Source organism: Saccopteryx leptura, chromosome 10, assembly GCF_036850995.1.
Source record: "Saccopteryx leptura isolate mSacLep1 chromosome 10, mSacLep1_pri_phased_curated, whole genome shotgun sequence".
Lineage (NCBI taxonomy): Eukaryota > Metazoa > Chordata > Mammalia > Chiroptera > Emballonuridae > Saccopteryx > Saccopteryx leptura.
The window spans coordinates 59,194,792-59,217,222 of record NC_089512.1 but is presented as its reverse complement, the minus strand read 5'-3'; the positions used below and the strand labels follow the sequence as shown (position 1 = coordinate 59,217,222).

At 45.4% G+C, this 22,431-nt stretch overlaps 1 protein-coding gene across 2 annotated transcripts in view; it reads right to left on the bottom strand.

Annotated features, from left to right (window-relative positions):
* CACNA2D3 (calcium voltage-gated channel auxiliary subunit alpha2delta 3) overlaps positions 1-22,431 on the bottom strand; it is a 1,028,076-nt gene that overhangs the window by 402,662 nt on the left and 602,983 nt on the right. The gene's annotated exons all lie outside the window — the stretch shown is intronic.

Sequence of the window (22,431 nt, the reverse complement as noted above, 5' to 3'; positions counted from 1 at the left end):
ATCTGAAAGCTACATATAACTTCAGTAAAAACTCCATTCATCAGCACAGCCTTAGAAACTTGCAAACATAAAAACACACCCGGAAAAATTAAAAACATCTGTGCAGCTAACAGAACAAAACCTTAACATAAAAAGGAAATATTGTTGAGCTGGGCAAGATTAACAGCTTCTCCTTGTCCACAATTACGTGAAGGTTTATCTTTGGAAGTGTCTGTACATTTGATCTAGGGACATAATTGGTGATTTTTTTTTTCCTAGTAAACAATTTTTTTTCACCTCTAAATGAATTTGCAAGCTGTTTTACAATTCCAACCTCACCCAATTAAGCCCTATAAACCACGCTTATAAATGTGATTTCCATGAGAAAATTACCTTTATTCCTTCATGAAAGATGAAAAATTGAAATAGCTCTTTCTACTATTATCACTGCTCATTGAGTATAGGTTTTAGAGTTTAAATAAAAGCAACAAAAAATTTCACTCAGATTTACCAAACCGGTTTTGTGAGGTCAGATAGGCATTAAAATATTGGATTCTGCCTGACCAGGCGGTGGTGCAGTGGATAGAGCATCAGACTGGGATGCTGAGGACCCAGGTTCGAGACCCCAAGGTTGCCAGCTTGAGCGCGGGCTCATCTGGCTTGAGCAAAGCTCACCAGCTTGGACCCAAGGTCTCTGGCTAGAGCAAGGGGTTACTTGGTCTGCTGAAGGCCTGTGGTGAAGGCACATATGAGAAAGCAATCAATGAACAACTAAGGTGTCTCAACGAAAAACTAATGATTGATGCTTCTCATCTTTCTCCATTCCTGTCTGTCTGTCCCTATCTATCCCTCTCTCTGACTCTCTCTTTGTCTCTGCTAAAAATAAATAAATAAATAAAATATTGGATTCTGCATTTTCAAAGTTTCAAAATTTGAATTAACTTGCAAATTTGGCAATTGCCCAAAAAAGGTAATTTTATTCATGACAGGAGATATTTAGATTTGAAATTATATTTAAAAATATATAAAAAGTTACTCCTTTGAATCCAGTTCACCTTCTTGATGCTGACCAGGTCTCTGATTTGTTGACCTTAAACCCAATATAAAGTACATTTTCAAGAAATGGTCTGCATGGACTCCTAAACCCATTTCTTGGGTCATCAATTACCACTGACAAGGGCATTTCTGAGCAGAGACTTGAAGGCTGAGTAGGAATCTGACAGAGAGAGAGGGTCACCCTGGACAGAGGGCATGCCTTTGAGTAAATATACAAAGGAACACCAAATTTTGGGAAACCACAAGGGACTTGACCATGGCTCAGACCCCTTGCTCCTCCAGCTGCTCTGGGAACTGATGCACATAGAGAACTTGATCATTCTGGATTTGGAGTCCTCGTCTGTGACCCAATAGTCCCTAAACTTCTTCCTACTGCCTCTACCCCTCTCCCTAGTGTCCACCTAAGGCTGGTGTACTTAAAAGACCTAAGAAAGGCTGGGCCTCTTTGACTAAACAATACCTTGGAATATGATGAGAGCAGGAATATGCTGAGTCTTGGCAGCCTTGAAGGTCTGATGATTTGGTAGTTGTTACACCCTCGGGGTTTAAAGGGCACAAAAGCCACTCTACTTCCACCGTGGAGCCTAAGGGAGGCTGAGGGAAAGGACTGTGGGTGCTCCAGCAGAAGGCAGCCCTAGAGAAAGAAGGATTTGATTCCCCACAGAGCATGGCTGACAGTTAAGTCTTGAACCTTTTTATCTACCTCTGGACTCTGTGCTCTTGGCTAGCCAAACACAAGGATCTTTAATCATTACTTATGCCACTATTACTGGTATACGAAAAGAGATGTGTACCTGAATTTTGAATACTTATGTTAAAGAACCTATTTCCTCAGGATTCAATACAGGCCCTACTTGAGCTGCTGCTGCATATTTTTCCCAGCTGATCAAACCAGTGTTTTTGCCTATAATTCTCCATCAACCGCAGGAAACATCATTTATATTTTTAAACCTGAGGAGTAAAGTAAATTTTCCTGAACATAGAAATGTTTATGTAGTTCATTTGTTCATCTACTTTTTTATTTTTCATTCTTCCTCCTGGGTGATTGAACTTCTAGAATTTCCTATATGTCCCCCCTTTCCTATTAAATTCTCTCTCTCTCTTGAATTTTTCACGTTGCTGTCTCCCTTCTTGCCACCTTGTCCTACCTGAGTAGAAAAAATTGAAGTCATATAGGCACCAAATCTCAAAGCAGAAGACGCTTCAACTTCTCCCATAGTCAGACTCCTGCACTCTTGGAACCCTCTAGGCCAGGGGTCCCCAAACTATGGCCCGTGGGCCACATGCGGCCCCCTGAGGCCATTTATCCACCCCCGCCACACTTCCGGAAGGGGCACCTCTTTCATTGGTGGTCAGTGAGAGGAGCATAGTTCTCATTGAAATACTGGTCAGTTTGTTGATTTAAATTTACTTGTTCTTTATTTTAAATATTGGATTTGTTTCTGTTTTGTTTTTTTTTACTTTAAAATAAGATATGTGCAGTGTGCATAGGGATTTGTTCATAGTTTTTTTATAGTCCGGCCCTCCAACGGTCTGAGGGACAGTGAACTGGCCCCCTGTGTAAAAAGTTTGGGGACCCCTTCTCTAGGCAAATTAGAAAGACTCTTCCAAAATGGAAGGTAAATCTACCATCACAGGATTCCACCGGCCCCTCTGACCCCCTGGTCAAAGTCCCTAGAACATTTTTTTCATTTCCGTCAGTTCAGATTACCATATCCAACAGAAATCTGCAAAGACGGAGTCTACCTATAGCTACCAACTTCTTTCTATTCCCTATGTTTTTTGAAGAAAATCAGAATTTTTGTTCTGTGCATTTTTCACTTCTTATTTCATTTCTTTATCTCAGTCACAAATGTATCACTCCAGATTCTAAAGGTAACTCAACTTTCCCTTCTGAATACTGTCATTCTTTGCCTTTCTCTGTCTCTAACAAACATCTATTTAAGACTGAATTTCTTGTAACTTCTCCCCCTCCTCCCGTGGCTTAATCAATCAAATTCTACTCCTATGGCCACTACAACATGATTCTAATTTTCTCTTTGGTTCAGAGATGTGACCTTTTATCTTACCCAAATAATGAATCAACTGGGATAAGGTTATAATATTTCATAATAAAAAACATTATTTATAACATATTCCTGGGACAGAAGAATAAGAGAAAGTACTTTGGCTACAAAGGACAATTCTTCAAATATCATCAAATTGTTCCAACCATTACTAATTGAATTTTCCTCTAGTCACTCTATACCAGTAAAAATTCATACATTGTTTTTGAAGGTATGTTAAATCTTGATGCTTATTTGAAGAGAATTTAAATCTATTTGTCTTGAAATAGAGGCCAATTTTTTTTATTAAAGATTTTTATTTATAAGCTTAGGTGACAAGAGCAAATTTTTTCATTAATTCAAATATTAAGCCAATATTGTCATTTACAGCTCTTGGCCTTGGAAAAAGAAAACTTGAAAGAGATCACATATCTTCAAGTCTGCCTTTCTTTTTTTATAGAACTACCAAAATTATGCTTCCTTGTATAAAGTAAGGCATCCAAACCTTCTAGCAAGTGGCTATGAGGCTCATGGTACCAAATGCTGTTATTATTTCCTGCTCAGGAATACCCAACATAACAATGGTTTTAACTTTAGCATATAAAGTTGTATATTTGGGGGGGGGGAAGCACAAGCCTCTAAAATAAATTGGATAAGTTTTATTTCTGAGAGCATCTATTTATTTAATTGGGGGGGCTATACTCGAGGGCATGTATATATCAACTCCTTTCTGACTCTCAAATACCATACATCATCTGAGTTTAAAAAGTTAAAAAAAAAAGAAAGGAAATGCCACAGCTAACTACCACCTCCCTAAACATGCAGAACCAGAACTAATGCAGTATGGATGTCAGACGATCTACCTGGTACCAAAAATAATTCCTCTACCGCAGTCATTTTAGGGGTCAAAGTTAAATGTAAGGGACATAACCTCAAATGTCTTAGCTCTGACCAATCTGTTTTCCCTCCACCTACAAGAGTATATCCAGTTGAGGTCTATTTTTAGTTTTAATTAAACCACTCTGCCCTCTCTCTGGCAGGCAGCTGGCAGAGCTCCTGTGACCGTCTTTGGCTAGAATGTCAGGATCACTCCTTGGGGAAAGTGAGTTGGGTCTCTGTTCCTTGTCATTGCTGCCAGCCCAGAGGAAGGACAGTCATGGTGGCATAGATGTCAAGATGAAGTGGAAGGTTGTTTTTCCAGTTTCTTCCCACATGGCTCAGTTATCTGAACCCTTCTCTCCTGCCAACAGCCCAGCATGTAGTGTCCCGAACACCCCTGTTCACCACCCCACAACATGCACCCTGTTGCATGAGGAACTGAGCAACCCAACTGTGCCCATGTACAGAGCCAGCATCTATCAAGGTCCTACCAAGACTCAGGCACAAGCTGGAAATGAAACCAACGCAACCATTCCAATCTCCATTAACTATTCTCTCAATCAGCTCTGATATGTGTAAAGAACATGGTTTCCCTCCATCAGCTCTGATATATGTAAAGAATAGGGTTTTTTAACAGTTGGAATTTGTGGTTTAAGTTTTGATGTCAAGATATCCCAGAAGCTATTGGGAAGAAGCGAGGAAAGGAGCTAACATTTACTGAAGAGAGGCTATAAGCCAAGTATTGGGTCAGGGCTTTTCCATGTGTTAATGCACTATTCCCACAACTACCTTGCATGATCCATGTTCCCAGAGGGAAGCCTAGGGAAGTAAGAGATGGGCAGCTGGTGGTCACACTGGCATTCAAACCCAGCGCATTCAGAAGCATGTTCCAAAAAAGCTACCTCTGCAGAATATCAAAGGGGGGCCTATGGAAGAAAAAAATAATAATCCAAAGTCTAGGATATAACCACAGGAGTAGATGGCTGAAGTAGAGAACATCACCTTCAGGAAGAATGGTATTAGGGAATTCAGAAACTAGGATGTTGACTAATCCATCTGGATGTTCATGTCAGCAAGGATGAGGACAGGAAGTCAGTGAGCCCAATGCTAAAGTAGTCGTGAGTGATCAGGAGGTCAGGAGGTGGCAGTAACAAAGGGCACACATATGGTCTAGCCTGACAGAAAGCTGTTGCCCTTGCCAATACTTTATTATTGTCAATGCCATGTCAGCTCCAAAATCTTAGTTTTCTGCACTCAAGTTTTAGATCACCAGCCCACTTCCCTCCACTCTATCATCTGCCTCTTACCCTCATGTCCTTGCCCACCTTAGGTTCCAAGGCTCATTTCCTTTGAACACACTCTCAATTCCATTAATTCTCCTTCCACCTGACTTGTTCTCCACCCCTGATTAGATACAACTTTCCTCTGTACCTATACACACCAGCTACAACGGTCACAGAAAAACACACAACTATGCTGACCAGTCCACTGGAACTTGGAATTAAAAATCTCAAGCGGCTCCTCTCATTGCTGAGCGTCCTCTACTTTCTGCCTGGTCTCTTCTCTCTCTGACTCTCCTGAGACAATAATTGGCACTCATTTCTCTCCTCACACCTCCTTCCTCCTTCCCCTTTTCACTCTAAAACTCCAACCCTCCTCTCTTTCCTTTTACTCACTCACTCACGAATGAATGAATGGATAAATGGATGGAAAAGGCCAGCACTCTGTGGGGCCCTTTCAGGGAAATAATGCTCTGTGTCATCCTGCAGATGAAAGGAACATTGGGACCTTATCTGTGTTCTAAGCATGTCCTAAGTTTCTGCTGGCTAAAAGAAACCAATTACCCAGTTACTGTATGACATTACTACTACCAAAAAACAGTTTCAATCACCTTCAGGATGACACAAAAGAGAGAGTTATTTATTAACAACAAATAAGAAATCAACACAAACCTTTAGAGTTCGAATACCTCAGGCTGCTTCCCCTGCTAAACCTCGCCTGCCATGGAAGACACAGACTCTGGCCAGCAGGGGCACATGTGAGCACAGACGGGGTGCCTCCTGCCTCTCAGGCAGCTGACACAGGCTGACAGGCCCCTAAGCTGAAGGTAGAGAGGAGAGAGTACAGTGTCCCCACCCCACAGGGACTGGTGCAGACCAGTCTAAAGGAGGTCAAATGTGCCTGACCAGGTGGTGGAGCAGTGGATAGAGCGTTGGACTGGGATGCCGAGGACCCAGGTTCGAGACCCCGAGGTCGCCAGCTTGAGCACAGGTTCATCTGGCTTGAGCAAAATAAAAAATGCTCACCAGCTTAGACCCAAGGTCACTGGCTCAAGCAAGGGGTTACTTGGTCTGCTGAAGGCCCGTGGTCAAGGCACATATGAGAAAGCAATCAATGAACAACTAAGGTGTCGCAACAAAAAACTGATGATTGATGCTTCTCATCTCTCTCCATTCCTGTCTGTCTGTCCCTATCTATCCCTCTCTCTCTCCCTCTCTCTCTCTCTCTGTCCCTGTAAAGAAAAAAAAAAAGGAGGTCAAATGTTGAGAAGTGTTGTAGCCAAGGAGTAGGCCAAACCCATCAGAATGACTCACAACTAAAACAGATTCAGAACGAAGGCGTTCTACACGTTAAGGATTACTGTTTTACCAAATATTATTACCTTCAGTATTTTTCAAAGTTGTTTCAAGCAAGGAAGAATGATCATTTAAATGTGGCTTTTAAATGTGCATTTTTGATAAGATATAAAAATTCAAGGCTGGGGAGAGGCAGGTATTAAATTATCTGAGTTTTTAAGACAACAGATTTCAAGGCTTTGGAGAGGAAATAAAATTGGCCCTCGGGGATAATCTAGTTTCTCAAAGTCCAGTCTGGGTAACGCTAGTCTCACAGGTTGCTGTTGTTATAAAAACCAATGTGTTCATGATCAGGTAAGTTTGGGCAGAATGTCCCCTCTTGGAATTTTCAAGCACATTAGAGGTTCTGACAAGTCCTGCAGTAAGGAAACCCATCTTGACTTGTTAAATTATACAAAGCATTTTCAAACTCCATTCAAAGATCATTTTCCCACCCCCAACACCTTTAACATTCAGCTGAATACTTCAAAGAAAACTGATCCTGCCCAACCTTCCCATTTTACAGGTTAAAAAAATATCTCAGAGTCTAAGGCAGATTCAACCCATATCACAGGGCTATTCAGGGCAGCCGCAAAATGTTAAAGAAATAGAAAATTGATGGTGTGTGTCATACCCTTGTTTCTATCTCTGAAGGCAGATATCCCTGACTGACTTCAGTGTTCTCTCACTGAGCCCACATTCAGCCTCAGGATCTGGCTTAACACAGTCAGCCACAGAAGCTGCCCTGTGAAATTAAATCGATTTGTTACCTGTAAGCTAGCATCCAGGTCTTGGGACTCTTGGTTCCCAGAAACAATGTCACTATCATTATCATCGTCATCACAGCTGTCATTTTTGAGTATGTACTGTGTGCCAGCCACCTTGCTATGGGTATTACATACCTTCTCTGGTTTCATCCTCTCACAAAACTAAGAGAGAGTTAACAAGACAGTCAAGTTCACACACAAGAGAGCCAGGGCACAGATGCCTTAGGGGCACAAGGTCATCCAGTTGGAAAGTGGTTTAGCTGGCATCTTGGCTATGCCAAGCATGCAGCCCCAGTATATACCCTCAGTCCTGACCAAACTATAAATGTGATCCTGAGTTAGGACTGGGATTTCACAGACTATTTGCAACAAACCCTTTTTATCTTTCATTTTTATTCTGGAAATGACCCCCCTAAAGTGAGGCTAGTAAGAACCAGTTCTAGAGGCTAACCAAGATCTTGGAGGAAGAAAAAGGCCTAAGTGGGGTTAAGACATGTCCCTGGGCACAGGGCCTCGTCCTCCGGGACACGGGGCCTCGTCCTCCGGGGCTCGGGGCCTCGTCCTCCGGGACACGGGGCCTCGTCCTCCGGGGCTCGGGGCCTCGTCCTCCGGGACACGGGGCCTCGTCCTCCGGGGCTCGGGGCCTCGTCCTCTGGGACACGGGGCCTCGTCCTCCGGGACACGGGGCCTCGTTCTCTGGGGCACAGCAGCCACAGCTCTATCTGGACCTTCTTACCCAGAACTGCAAAGTGGTCAACCTGATTGAGACTCTCTAACCTGTGAGAGCAGCAGCTGCTCCAACAGCAGAGGTGCTAATTACCTGCAAAGGATCACCCCGTTTCAAATGGAAACCTTAAAACAAAATGAAAACACAAGAAAACATCAGCTGTGCGTTCCAAACCCTAAAGCAGAGTAGGTATCCTGACACACACTCAGCCCGAGCAAAGCCCCAGACCGAGCAGGTGCCTCTGGTGGTGCTGGGATCTGGATAAAGCAGGATGATGAGAGAACTGTCAGTATACCTGGAGAATCCCTTTGACGGGTAAACTCTTCTAGCCCTTAGCAGAACACAGCCATCTCAGTCAAGACATTAATGTCCCTTTGTGACCCTATCAAGCCTCATGCACCCATGATAGCAGGGTAGACAGAGGTAAACCCACTGTGTCCAGTTACTAACTCCTCCAGGATTTGACTTTCTCCCTCAGTCTTGGGGTGCTGAGCCTTGGCAAGCTTCCAATCTGCAAGCAGCACTTGGCTTTGTATCTACATTTCCAGGGCTTTTTCAGCGGGGGAGTGACTTTGCCTCTTCCCTCACTCCCTCTCTCCCTCTCTCCCTCTCTCCCTCTCTCTGTGGACTTTGCGTAATTCTGCTGGGAGAAAGGCCAAAATCTCCCTCGTGCCTGTGCCTGAGCAGCTGTGTTTCCGTGCAGAGTCTGTGAACCTCACCTGGCCATCTGTGGGGAAAACGCTGGGAGGAAGGTGTCGTGTAAATGTGGGAGTAGCTGAGGCTGATAGAGGAGCTCTGTGCTCCTTGTCACTTTGGATAAATCATACACTAGCTCACTTGCTTCCCGTCTGCCTTCCCAGCAGCGCAGTGATTACTGAAGAAGCCCCAGGAAGGCCTTTATGGAATAAACAGGTCCTGCTGGATAGATCCCACTCTCCACGGGCTCCCACCAGCCTCTCTGCGAACATACACGTGCCGCCCGGGCACCTCGAGTTCCCCCACAGCCCTGCGAGGGGCCAGAACACGGACCTGCTGCAATGGAAAAGCAGGAAAAAACAAGATGGCTTCTTTGGTTAATTAGATGCCAATTTTTCTGCAGTGAAATGAGAATGCAGTTACCTGGTACAGGGAAAATGATCAATATTTGTTGACTTCTAAAATAGGTGATCAGTTCCCTTGTTAAAATGCATAAACATCAAAAACAAATTCCTCAGTTATTCCTAGGCACTGTTTTTAATATGATTCACACCCCACCCCCTTCCTTATTTTTAACATCTGGTAAACCTCCACTAGAGACAAGTTGATTTCCTAGCCAGAATAATGCGTTTCTGTCCATCACGACGTAATTAGTAATAATTTCCATATTTACTTGGCTTTCATCACACATCTCTTTGCACTGGTGAGGGAAGGCAGAGAAAGAAAGGGATCCCCCCCACGCACACACTCCGCTTGGCAACCATTCCGTTAGCAGAGAGCGCACCTTATTAAGATCATGGAACGTAAATCAAAGTGAATAGGTCCACACACCATGCTGAGGGTGTGTGTCCACTTGCACTGACTGCCAGACAGCAAACAGGTCTGGAAATTAAACGTGAAAAATCAGTGAAGACCCACAGCCCATCACAGGAAGGGAGAACAGGACCCTGACAGTTCAGCTAATGCCTATAATCACAGTGATAAAGGCCATAAATGGCTTCATTCCACCTCGTCACTCACAGCCCTAGCTGCCACCCCTCACTCCTGCTACCTGCAGTGACCTTTGTCATGCTCGAGAAAGCAGCTTCGCTATGAGTTCTCTCTTACAGAGTGGCCAGATGGGGCGGTTTTGCTCCATTATTTGCGCCTGTAAAGGGAAAATGCCAACAGAAAGATTCATTACGGTCCAGCCCATCTCCGAAAGCTTCTCTGATTTATTAGGGCATAAACTGCTGTTCAGGCTATAATGAGACATAAATGTTCTGGAAGGCCTATGAACTCCAGGAGGAAATGCCTTGCCATCACACTTCTGTGCACCTAATTTATTAACAGCTTGTGCCGGCACAACCTGGAAAATCCTGCCAACCCCACAGTCTGCAGCAGTCACCTTTGGGGTGAGCAAGGGAGAAGGGGAAAAATTTGTCCAACTCAGATAAGTGACAGAAAACTTATGGACACACTGTACAAAATGGTGAAGTCTTGCGTTTTCTCTGAACTCCGACATTTGGCCAAGCCTGCTGTGGAGAACAGGCTTTTCCCAGCCATGTGATGGCAAGAGCGAACTGGACACGCTGTCTCAGTGTTTCCTTGGCCCTGAAGGGACCCAGGGGAAAGCATTCACATTTCCCTCAAGGAGCCCCAGTCTCTGTTTCTACTTCCTCTATCACTGGAAGGATGCTTTCTCCGAGGCATTGTTCGCCTCGGCTTATTACGGCACTCTTTGCAAGATGATTAGCATTTTTGCTCTCTAAGCATCACCCTGTTAGTTCTAAATATAGAACAAAAAATTAACAACAGACCAGCCATTTTTATACTTCCTTCTATACAACCATTTTTTTTTCTTAGATCATGTCTCTTTAATTCAATTTTGGTTGCATGGGCCAAACTTTATAAAAAGCATCAGATGAAGTAGCAAGCTGCCAGGAAAGCATATAATATCCCGACCTGATGTTAGGTATTAGGCATTTTCTGCTTTGTGCACTAATGGCAGAAGGTCATCTTTTGTCACTGAAACATTCATTTACAAAACACTTCTTGAGCCTAGACCAAGTCGTGGAGATCTAATTGAAACAGCCATGGTCCTGATCCAAGACCGACTATATGATTTGTGGGCCCAGTGCAAAATAAAACTGTGGGGGCCATTGTTCAAAAAGTGTTAAGGGTTTCAAGACAGCAGTAGTGGAGCAGGAAGCCAAGCGCGGGCCGTCTGGACAGGGAGCCCTGAGCCACGGCCTGGTAGCATGCCCGTGGAGGCAGCCCTACTCTGCCATGTGGAGCATGTATTTAGTAAAGGAGCCCAACAATAAGACTGGACCACTGACAAGGATATAAGCAACAGAGATTAACTCTCAGAGAACAGGAATGCTGTCCTCTGGGAAAGCATGACAGCAATCTGCCCCCGGCCAGCCGGGGCTCAGGGGACAGGATGGCCGGCCTGAGTGGCGATCTGAAGGGTGCGCTGTTGTCGAGTAATGAACAGGAGCATCACAAGTGGTTACGCAGTACGTGGACAGGGCCATGGGGAAGGGAGAGTGGTGCCTCAGCCCAGAAAAAGCCCAGGTTTGAGGTAGAGCCTGAGAGAAACTAGAAGCAGGTTTGGTGAAAACATTTACTCTTCTAACACCAGAAGCAACAGAACGATTTTGTTTTGAATTTAAAAGACAAAGAACCCCACCCCCACCGCAGAGCAAATGCCAAGCATTTGCTCAGGGTGCACTTGTACACCTGAGGAATAAACCGAGGTACACAGTGACTGACGTTTTGCTCTATAATTAACCACAGCGAAAGGCCAAGGGTGCCTCCAGGAACAAGGGCAGAACCCTACCACACTTGCATGTTGGGCCAACCATCCTGGAAGCACCCCGCTGGCGGGCCCAGTCTTGTGCCCTCTGCCAGACCATGCACACTGGATTCACTATTACTGCGCCGAGGCAGAGTGCCAGCGAGGGGCTGCTGTGTCGCAGCCACATCCTAATGACTCGGCAAGGAAAAAGAGTAAGAATTCGAGGCACTGTATGTTTGATTGACCTTTTTCTTTTTTTTTTAAATTAGACCTAATTTGTTATTAATTTTTAAAGCATTCTCTCTCACACTCAGGGGATTTGCTGTTTTGATCTTGAATCTTGAGGCCTACTGATGTTATTTGTTTTTAAAATAGAAGTTTTCCTTAAACACTGCATAATAAATAGCTACAAATAGCCCTTTGAATTTTTGAATAAGAAAATTCTTTTTTTATGCCAAATCTGTTTTTTTTTTTGTTTTTTTTTTTTGCTATCCTAAGTTAATATAAAATTCAAATTTAAAAATGACTATTTTGACTCTTTCAATATATGGCTCAAATATTTATCACAATTTTTCAACAAACTAGACTGTGTCTCTTCTTGTAACTCAACAGGAAGTGGCCTGTTGATAACAGACAATGTATCAATTTTCAGGGTTCAACACTGTGCCATTGCGTGAAAGTAGTTATGCTGTTTTTTGAAAGAACAGAAATAAAATAAAAACATGTTCATCTAATCATCAAAAGCACATGTTCTCTACAAATGGCATTTGGTCTTATTCTTACTGCTTTTTTTCAGCCCCTGCCTTAGAAGATGATTACTGATTATGTATCTAACATAGTGCAAAACAAAACTGACCTGCAGGTATCATATTTAGTCTTAAAAACAAATTTATTACTTTCACTCTTTTAAGGTATCTTCAAAACCTTAAGTCCTAGGAACCCACCACGTTTGAAAAAAGTAGTTCACTGAAGCATCCTTTTTGTGTGAGCATCTCATGAGGGATCCAGTGCAGAGGTTTTCAGAGCAATGTTCATGCAGCAATTCTGTGCCAGCCAGAATGCAGATGAGTGCCTAACACAAGGGGGCCCAACCTTCAGGCACTTTAGCCAGAGGGAGCCGCTTCTGCTGAAAACAGAAATGGACTAACCCTTTGGTCAACAGAGTTCACAAAAGGTTCTGTTGATGGGAAGAAAATCCAAACCCAGAGTCAGAGAACTCCCCACAGATGTTCTGCTGGAATTCAGCCACCAAACCCATAGACAGGTTCTTACAAGGATTCCAGCGCTTCACGTGCTGGGTTAGATGGAAGGTGTCAGCGCCGAGTATTGCCAACTGTGCTAGGAATGATGGGAGTCCGGGCTCCCTCACACTGCCAGGTGATCCCCCGTCACCCTACATTACGTCTCATGAAACCAGACTCACCCTTTGTCTTAGGAAAACTTGGTTGGACATCTTATCAGGCCATCCTTTCTACATGCATTTCAAGGGAAAAATTTGGAGATGAGGTGACTTCATAGCAAACAGCAAAAATGCCTTTGGTGCCTCTTGCCCTCAGATGAGAGGCCTGTGTTTTAAAGTGGGGGAGAAAAGCCAGGAGGCATTTCTGCCTTTTCTCTATGGCTGTGTCAGCACTAAGGTCTGACAGATCTCCTCTTCTCAACGGGCATCTTCATTACTACACATAGAAATTGAGGCAGGAATATTCCATAAACATCACTCTGAATGGCTTCTTCTTGGCTCGAGTTCCATTCACTAACATGGCATGAAACAATCTATATTTCAGGGAAATTTAAGTAGACTTTTGTTCTAACTTTGGTTACCAATGACTTATTTATAAAGAATAAATTTTTATCGTACAGTTCAGGCTATGGGGATGTAAGGCTATCCCTTACCTAGTTTGTCTCAGAGGCATTTCTTCAATTGTCTTCCATGTCAGCTTTCCCACATCTTCACTGCTGCTTTCCAAAGCTGTCTATTGAGTAATCAAAAGAACCTTGTGCTCCCCTTTTACAAATAAGAAATTATTTTTTAAAAAATAAATCCTTTTTTTCCTTATATTTTTTCTTACAATCAAATACATAATGACATATCCAAAGATAGATTTTCCTAAGTTAGTTCTCTTTCTCTTCCATCTATATCCCTTCTTAATTAAATATTCATCCATCCATTTAAATACACATCTGCCCTCTCATCCAACCATCCACTCATCCATTAATCCATCCATCCATCCACCCACCCACCCACCCACTTACTCACCCACCTATCCATCCAGCTCTTACTGAGTATTAATGTTACAGAGAATGAAATTCAGATTCAAATAACCCATTTCTTTTGGCCTTGTCATTATTCTCTTCCTATCTCTGGCAGTTTGTTGTTGTTGTTGTTTTGATATTATGAGCCTTAGTAATGCATTTGCAGGGAAATCTTTATTTTGGAATTAATATAGCTACTATACTTTACATGTGGCCATTTACCAATAGATGAAGCTAAGGAAAACTGATTTTCTTAGAAGAAATTAAAAAAAAAAAGTGTGTCATAAAATAACTTTGTAACATTCATTTCCAAGTTCAGTGGCTGTAAATAAAGCTTTGTTCGTTGGGCTTGAAGGCAAACCCCAGAGGAGTGACTGAGCTCAGTGCTAAGTGACAGACGGCTGGCCAGCGAGATGAATGCATTTCATTATCTTCAGCTTATTCCATGGGCATAATTAGAACTCCTCTGAGAAGTCAACTAATTATGTAATATCCAACAAAATATGTGAGGATTTCATTTTGGCGTTATGCAGAATCGATAAAGCTCTGTTTTAATTTATGATTTCCTATTAGGAGGAGAGCAAACAGGACTAGTCATTTCCACAGCAATGGTTTCTGATTAGTACCACCAGATAATAGGAAGATAGAGTATATATCTTCCCCTTGGGGCATTGCTGGAAAAAAAAAGGCAGCTTAGATCAGCCCAATATATTATTAGATGTCCCCATTGTCCTACAGAAACACAGCTGCAGGTATATTATTCTTGGCTGGGACAATGGGAGACTGAGGGATCAGCAGAGACATCAGATGAGAAACCTTTACTGGCTGGCTCATTTCTATCTCTGTACACAGTCTGTAGGGAACGGGGTGATACGGGCCCAGCAGCCGAGACTCCAGGAGAAGCCTCGTGCGACCCAGCCCCAGCCAGCACCTCCCTCTCCGCCATCTGTCCTCACTGAGCTTTCGCCCTGACAAGGAACCCTGGCGATCTTGCTGGCCTCACAGAGAAGGTGCCAGTCTCTGCACCTTCCTGCTCTGCCTCTTTCCATCTACAGGGGGTCTCACCTTCTGTCCAGGCCCAGGCAATGGCTTTGACACTTTTTTTCCCCCCAGAAAGGGAAAAAAATTCAGGGAAATTTAAGTAGAGTTTTGTTCTAACTTTGGTTACCAATGACTTATTTATAAAGAATAATTTTTTATCGTACAGTTCAGGCTATTGAAATGTAAGGCTATCCCTTACCTAGTTTGTCTCAAAGGTGAGGAAAATAACATTGCATAAATATAAACCACATCCCTGAGAGTTTCTCAACTTTGTTGTAAAGAAAAGCAAAAATGGAATAACAAAGGCATTTTCAACAATAGGAAAATGAGGCACCACCAGGCAGTTTTATTTGCCTGTAACTTATAAAACTAACGTGACTTTACCCCCCACCTCCCGTGGTCCCAGCCCAAGTTACTTCTGAATAAATTAGTTCTGGATGATGCTTAAAAAAAAAAAAAATGGTGGGGAAGTCAGTAGTCCAGCTGCTCTGGGACAGCTGAGCAGCCAAAAATGGCTCAATCAATTTCTGGAAAATTCTAATGACAGAATATTTTGGAAGATGTAGATGTGGCTTTCTGTTCAGAGAGGCGAGGTTGGGCCTTTAGGATACAAAGAAACCGCGGAGAAAAGACACGGCAAGAGGCCGCCACTGGCTGCTTGCGCAGGGCTGACGCTGCTCGCTGGTCACAGCGCCATCCCCTTTCCAGCCAGATGGGCCCTGGCAACCCTTCCCGGGTGAGCGCGGCCGCGGCCGACGGCCAAAGGCCTGAGCTAGCCCTGGAGACAGAACCTCCTTGCCATCTTGCCTCGGCGCAGACAGCTGGAGCTGATGAAAGAGTTCATGTGATTTTCCACTCTCCCCACCGGCTCCGAGGGACTCTGGTGAGAATCGGCCTGATCAAATCACCTTTAGGGAATGGAAAAATCTAACTCACCACACATGAAGGCGAGCACAGACAGGAATGCTGGAGATGAACCAAGGACAGGCTGAGCGGAGCCGTCAGCTGCAGGAAAGGGAAGCACGGGCGCCATCAGGAAAAAAGGCGGCAGCGGAGCAACCGTCTTCCTCACCGCGTGTGGACGACCCTGTCGCTCACATGTCCAAAACCCCATCCTAGGCTGTGGGGTTCAAGGGCTGGTGCACACATGGCGAGGCGGGGGCTCGGCCCCCGTTCCCTTATGCATCGCACAGATGTGTCAGCTGGTATGAGTTAGCCGGGCAGTGACCACATTTTGGGGAGAAATCATCCATTGATTTATCACAGGGGGCATAAATCATAAATGCATTTAGTTGTCTTCATCGCCTTTCTTGTCATCCTGCCCCTCTGAAGTGAAATTAAGAGGCAGATGTATTATCTGGGATCAATTCCAGATCCCTTTTGTGTTTTAAAAAAGAAATCCAGGAAGGGTTTCGCACAACCCTCTGCCATAGGTTGATCAAAGTCTCGGCGCCTGAAAGCCCAAGTCACCACATAGATAACTCCAAGAGGCCCGGTGACAAGAGGGGTGGACACCTCTGCTCCCACCAACCCCTCGGCCCGGATGGAGTTGAGGACAACAGGAGTCCCTGCACTGTCCCTAAAACAAACCAACCCCCCCTTTGGCTCACAGACACTGAGGCCACAGAGCGTCCTGCAATGACCTGGCCCTGAGGCAACAGGAAAGCAGAGGATGGTCAGTCATGGATGCAAACTTTAAAATTAAGTCAAGGAGAAACCTGGTCACAGGAGGGGCAGAGAAGAACCCTTCCAGAAAGGTCTGGAGGACTCCTCCCAAGTGCTTGTGCATTCCCAAGCCTCCAGCTTCTTCCGGGTGTTTTCAGGGACCTTGCCTCATTTACTCTTCTCCTTCCTCGAGCATTGTGCCATTTCCCTCCCTGCTTCTGTGGACCACAAGGTGCCGCCATGTGCCTTTTCTCGTGGCCATTTCACAAACTGGAGCTGGAGAAAACTGAGTGGCTTGTTTGTGTGTGCGCTCAAGACCAAGTCGGACATCAAACTGTGCTCCTCTGTCCTTCACAATAGGACATCAAATTATGCTCCTCTGTCCTTCGCAATAAGACTATTTAACTCTGGGTCATGCTTACTACGTCTGCCATTCTAAATCAACATTGAGAAAGTAGTTTCCTGCCTCTTCCAAGTATGCGAACACATTCTGCCTAGCACACCTGCCACATGAACGTGACAGCCCTGGGCTTCCGGAGACGAGCACACACAGCAAGCCCCTCACCTTGGGCCAGGAGGCGAGATCAGCACACACTCGTGCTGGCCCGAGCAAAGGGTACAGCAGAGGGTCAAGGCATGCAGGAGGCAAGGACCACCAACCACACCGGACAGCAACAGCTGGCTGTTCCTGTCCAAGAGGATGCCTAACCCCTTCACATCTCTCAGAGTCAGGCCCTTTGTGTCCGACCCCTGCTGAGTGCCATGCACAGGAGTCAGTCTATCAGGATGGGGAGGGAAGTCTCATTTTAGATTCTGCTTTGTTTTGGTCATCACTCATCACCTCCCACGCATCACAGGTGCCATTTGAGGGAGGTATCAAGTCCCATACCTGAAAGTCATTCCTGCCCTGCTCTGCTAGCACATGGTCTGTGTTCAGTCTTCAGTCACACACACACACAGACACACACACTCACTCACTCACTCACTCGTGCAATTTCATATTAAGCAGCTACTTAGTGCTAATATATCGAGTGTTTGGCATACACTAGTGACCGAGACAGACACAGCACATGGCATTCACCTTCATGGAATATACAATGTGTAAGGAATTAATAATCAAGTTAAACCTGAAAGGAATACCTAACTGGAATTATAAGTGATGCTGTCAGTAAGGAAAATAGCGGGCACTACGAAAGCCTAGAGCAGAAGAAGTGGTGGTCAGGGGTGTGTTGCTGAAGCAGTCGAGTTATATAGATGAACACAGCTCAAGTCAGCACTTCAAGCTGAGATGTCTATGTGAACCACATGCTTGTTCCTCTAAGAATTCTTGAAGGCCTGAAGAAACCCCATGTCAGATTTTTAACACCCACAGTGAGTGAGAGCAGTAGAGGAATTACGTATCCTGTGCATAAGAGACAGAAGCAGGGACCCACATCCACAAGCCTGCACCCTGTCCCTTCTGCCCGGTGTCAGGGAGTCAACTGTCGATCCCTAGCCTACAGCAACCCTTGCTAGATTGTTTTTAAGGGAGCCTAGAAATTTTTTGATGACAAGAGCCCCTAACAGGCCATTTCCCAAGCCTTGATGAAGGGATAGGATGTGTACTTCTAAGAGGGATATGCTAGTTTTTCTGTGAGGAGAAAACACATTTGAGTAAATATCTCTTTAGCTCACACAGACATCCTTCTGTTGTGAGTCTGAACCAGATCAGTCTTATTTGAAATTATAAAACCATCACTTTTTGTCTCTGTTCCACTGAGGCACTAAAACAAATCACAGGAAAACAAAATCAAAAGGATCCAACTCTTAAAAGCCTTCAAGTTTCCATGGTTATTGAGGGTCAGATTCATAGAACCAAGGATTGAGAGTGCCAAATAGTCAGGCTTCTGACCCAAAGGCCCCCAGCCAGGTGAATCCTCTCCAAATCACAGGGCACCTTGGAATTCATTCCCAGGCCTGCTGTGGCCCCGGGAGGTGTGGCCATTCAGTCGATCCTCCCCCTGCGCCTCACTTTCAGTCTGGGCTCCAGCACAGACTTCCCCGGGAGGTGTGGCCATTCAGCCGATCCTCCCCCTGCGCCTCACTTTCAGTCTGTGCTCCAGCACAGACTTCCCCATGGCCTCCCTGCTTTCTAGTAAGGCCTGCCAAGCAATGGCTTCCTGCTGGGCGGTCAGCACGCAGCTCAGACGTGTTTCCCCCAAAGAGGCCCCAGGAGTCACCATCGTCAGCTGTTTCGTTTTCAAGATAGGAATCCTGAAGGAGTGAAGAGGATAGGACACAGTCTTTATTACATTATGGAACAGCAAACAATGAACCACAGTCAACTTTAATGTGGAGATCTAGGGAGGGAGCGGAAAGGCTCTTGTGGGAGGCTCTGAGCTCAGAGAGGGGCCCAAACTGCTGGGCTGAATAACAGATCATTCACTAAGCCCCATAAATCTCTTCCCTTCATACTTTTTAATGGAAATGATTAAGGTAAAGGTAGTTGGGTGGATAACAGGTCGACGGCCAACATCATTTGGCATTGGGAGGGGCAGGTTTTCTCCCCAGATGTTAGAGGACGTAATACAAGTGTCAGCCTTCAGAGAATATTGGATTTCCCCAAATCTGCTAGAAGAAGGAGCTTCATTTATGAGGCATAAAGGTGATTTCTCTAAAAACAAAGTTAGCTGAGAGTAAATGCTCCTCCGTGATGAAGACTCAGAACTGTGAAACAAACATCAAGGCCAGGGGTGCAAGGCTCAGGGTCAGGTTTGGGGTTGGGGATCCTTCCTGTTGGGCTGTTGGGATCAAGTTCAAAGGGTATGTCAATTCCTCGGTGAAAACTGCACTGAAAACACAAGGCTGTTAGGGAGTTTGCAGGGGGATGTGGAAACCTTGCCTTGACCTAAATCTACTTGCGCCTTCCTCCCTTCCACAAATGTTCCCTGAGCACCTGCATGCATCCAGCACTGTGTCAAGTACTAAGCTCTGGGGGAGAACGAAACAGGAAATGGGTCTACTGGAGAAGATGTACACTGCAGAGATAATGACACCAGTGCTGCCAGACGTCCCAGGTGCTGGGAATTCACTACCTGGAAGCCTTTGGCCTGGACAGTGTCTTCCCAAGGAAGCTCGATGGGGAGCTTCTGGCAGGCTCTGTTCATCCCAGGGCCTCAGACCAGGGTGGGTGCTGAGCCGGTTACTTAGGTCTTTGGAATCAAGTCACTAACCTGCTCTCAAGTCAGTTTCCTACCTATAAAAGGGACATTCTATAAACAGCAAATCTATAAAAGTGCTGAGAGGATCAAACACAATGATGCTTCCAACATGTTCAGCACATGCCGGGTAGCATCACTCCCTCCTCGCAGGAGGCTCCCTGAGTGTGCACGTGTGTCTCGCACTTGGCACACCTGAGCCAGGAAGACAGACACAGCACCCTGCTCGCAGAGTGTCGTGCTCCAATGGGTGATGTTACCCAATATTATGAGATGGAAAATGATCCCCACAAGGAAAGTGGTATTTAAGAGTGCTGACAGACCGGGGGTAACTTTAAATCTGATTGTCAGAGTAGGTGGTGTTGAAGAGGTGGTTCTGAGCAAGGACATAAAGGGAGTGAGAAGTGAGGAAGCAATGTAGAAATCTGGGTCCACATGTCCCGGGCAGAAGGGAGTGAAACTGCAGACCTCCAAAGGAGGCCACGCACCCAGCAGCCCCGAGAGCAGCGGGCTGTGCAGAGGGCGGGGTGGGCAGTGGAGAACAGCTCGGAACGAGCAGGCACCCGGCAGGCCAGGTCTGTGTGCCTCCCTTGGGATTTTGACCTGACCTTGGCATAAAGTGGGGAGACTGTGGAAGTTTGGAGGTTCATTGGCACCATTTACCTTTAGTTTCCCAAGTTCCTGTCTGCCATATGGAGGACAAGCCACAGAGTGCCTACTTCTGTATAAATACCGCGCGCTAACCAATTGCGCCACTGGCGCTCCAGAGTGCCTACTTCTGATTAAACAAATCTGAGTTTGGGGAAGAAATTTGATTTGGTCACAATTTACATGCGGGTCTGGAAACACACTTGGTTTCCGGACTCCTGCAGGCTGGGCCCCTTCCCTGACAGCAGGTGCCTCCTGCCCTCTTCTCCACCAGCTAAGTCCCATCCCAGCCCATCCCACAGAGGGAGCGGGAAGGGGGCAGCGCTCACTGGCTGAGATGGTGGCCTCACTGCAGTTTCTGGCTACCAGAGGTGAGGGCTCCTATTGGAAGAGGCTCTATTTACTGACCACACCAGTTCCCAGTCCACAGACAGGTAGCTGTGAGGCTCCCAGCAAATCATCTACGGGCAAGTTTTATGAAGGGAGCCCATGAGGTTAGGTAATATGAAAGGATGAGTAAGAGAAAAACAAACTCACAGATACACACAACAGACTGGAGCTCACCAGAAGGGAGGAGGGGAGGGGAGGGGAGAGAAGGGGAGGGGAGGGGAGGGGAGGATGAAAGGGGGGAGGGTATGGGAGGAGGGGAGGGGAGGGGAGAGAAGGGGAGGGGAGGGGAGGGGAGGGGAGGGGAGGGGAGGGGAGGGGAGGGGAGGATGGGTAAATGGAGTCGAATGTATGGTGACAGATAGAAACTAGACTTTTGGTGGTGATCGTGTGCACATATATAGAATTACAATGTTGTACACCTGAAACTTACATAAGGCTATTAACCAACATTACCTCACTAAATAATAAAAGCTAAGCACCAAAATAAATATATACATAAATAAATCTAAGGTGATATTTGTGCCAAAAAAAAAAAAATGGATTGCATGCTTCCAACCCACCAAGGCTGGCCCAGGATCGTACAGCCACAACCACTTCTCTATCACTAAAATTCACCGAGCATTTGCTGACCCTGAGGACTTGGTAGACACTGGGCAGTACTCATCTGTCCCCCACAACAACCCTGCAAGGGCAGCATGGCTCTTGTCCCTACCCCCATTTCCTAGATGGGGAAAGTTAAGCACAAGGAGATTCAGTCACTTGCCCGAAGTCACACAGCTTGGAAACGGTCAAGTCTGGACACCATCCTGGCAGCTGGAGCCTTGACCGCCACCTGTACAAACGCAACACTGCTGTTCAAATCTCCTTCTTACATCTCATTAATACAGACAGGCTGCTTGTCTGAACTGAGAAACACTAGCTCTCACATGTCGTAATTAATGATATTGAAAGGTCGAACAGATCTCAGCACATTTTGATAGGTGCTAGAAGTTTAGGTTTAAAGGGCACTGCGTATATATTTATTCATGAAATAGGTGAAGGACGAGGCCTAGAAATGATTTTAAAATGTAGCTGATTACTTTAATCTTCATACAAGTCAACCAAGATCCCACATAAGATGAAGCCAGATTCAGGGATAAAACAGTACTTTCTATCCCATATCTGAAAAAATATTGCTACACCATCTTGAATTCATCCCCTACAACTGTGATGGCGAACCTTTTTCTAAAAACCACCCACTTTTGCAGTGCTGGTCAACCTGGTCCCTCCTGCCCACTAGGAGGTGTTCCAGCTTTCATGGTGGGCCAATAGCGGCAGCGCAGTTTGGTTGCTCTGCTACAGCCCACCATGAAAGCTATTGACCAGCACTGCAAAAGTGGGCGGTTTTTAGAAAAAGCTTCACCATCACAGCCCTACAAACTAGATTTTAACTGTAACAGTTAAATAGAACAGTTTCAACAATGCAAGTGGTTGGCAATCGGATGGTCCACTCACTCCGTGCCCAGCACTGAGTTGGGTAGCATATCGTCTTCTTTAATTCTGAACAGCCCTGCAAGGTGTGTATAATGAGCCCCATTTTACAAATGGGTGAACCAGATTTGTCAACAGCCAGACTCCACCCTCTTACCAGGAGGCAGCATTGTCTCCCTGCCCCCGCCTGCTCCCCAAGAGGCCTTCTTAATAGTCCAAAA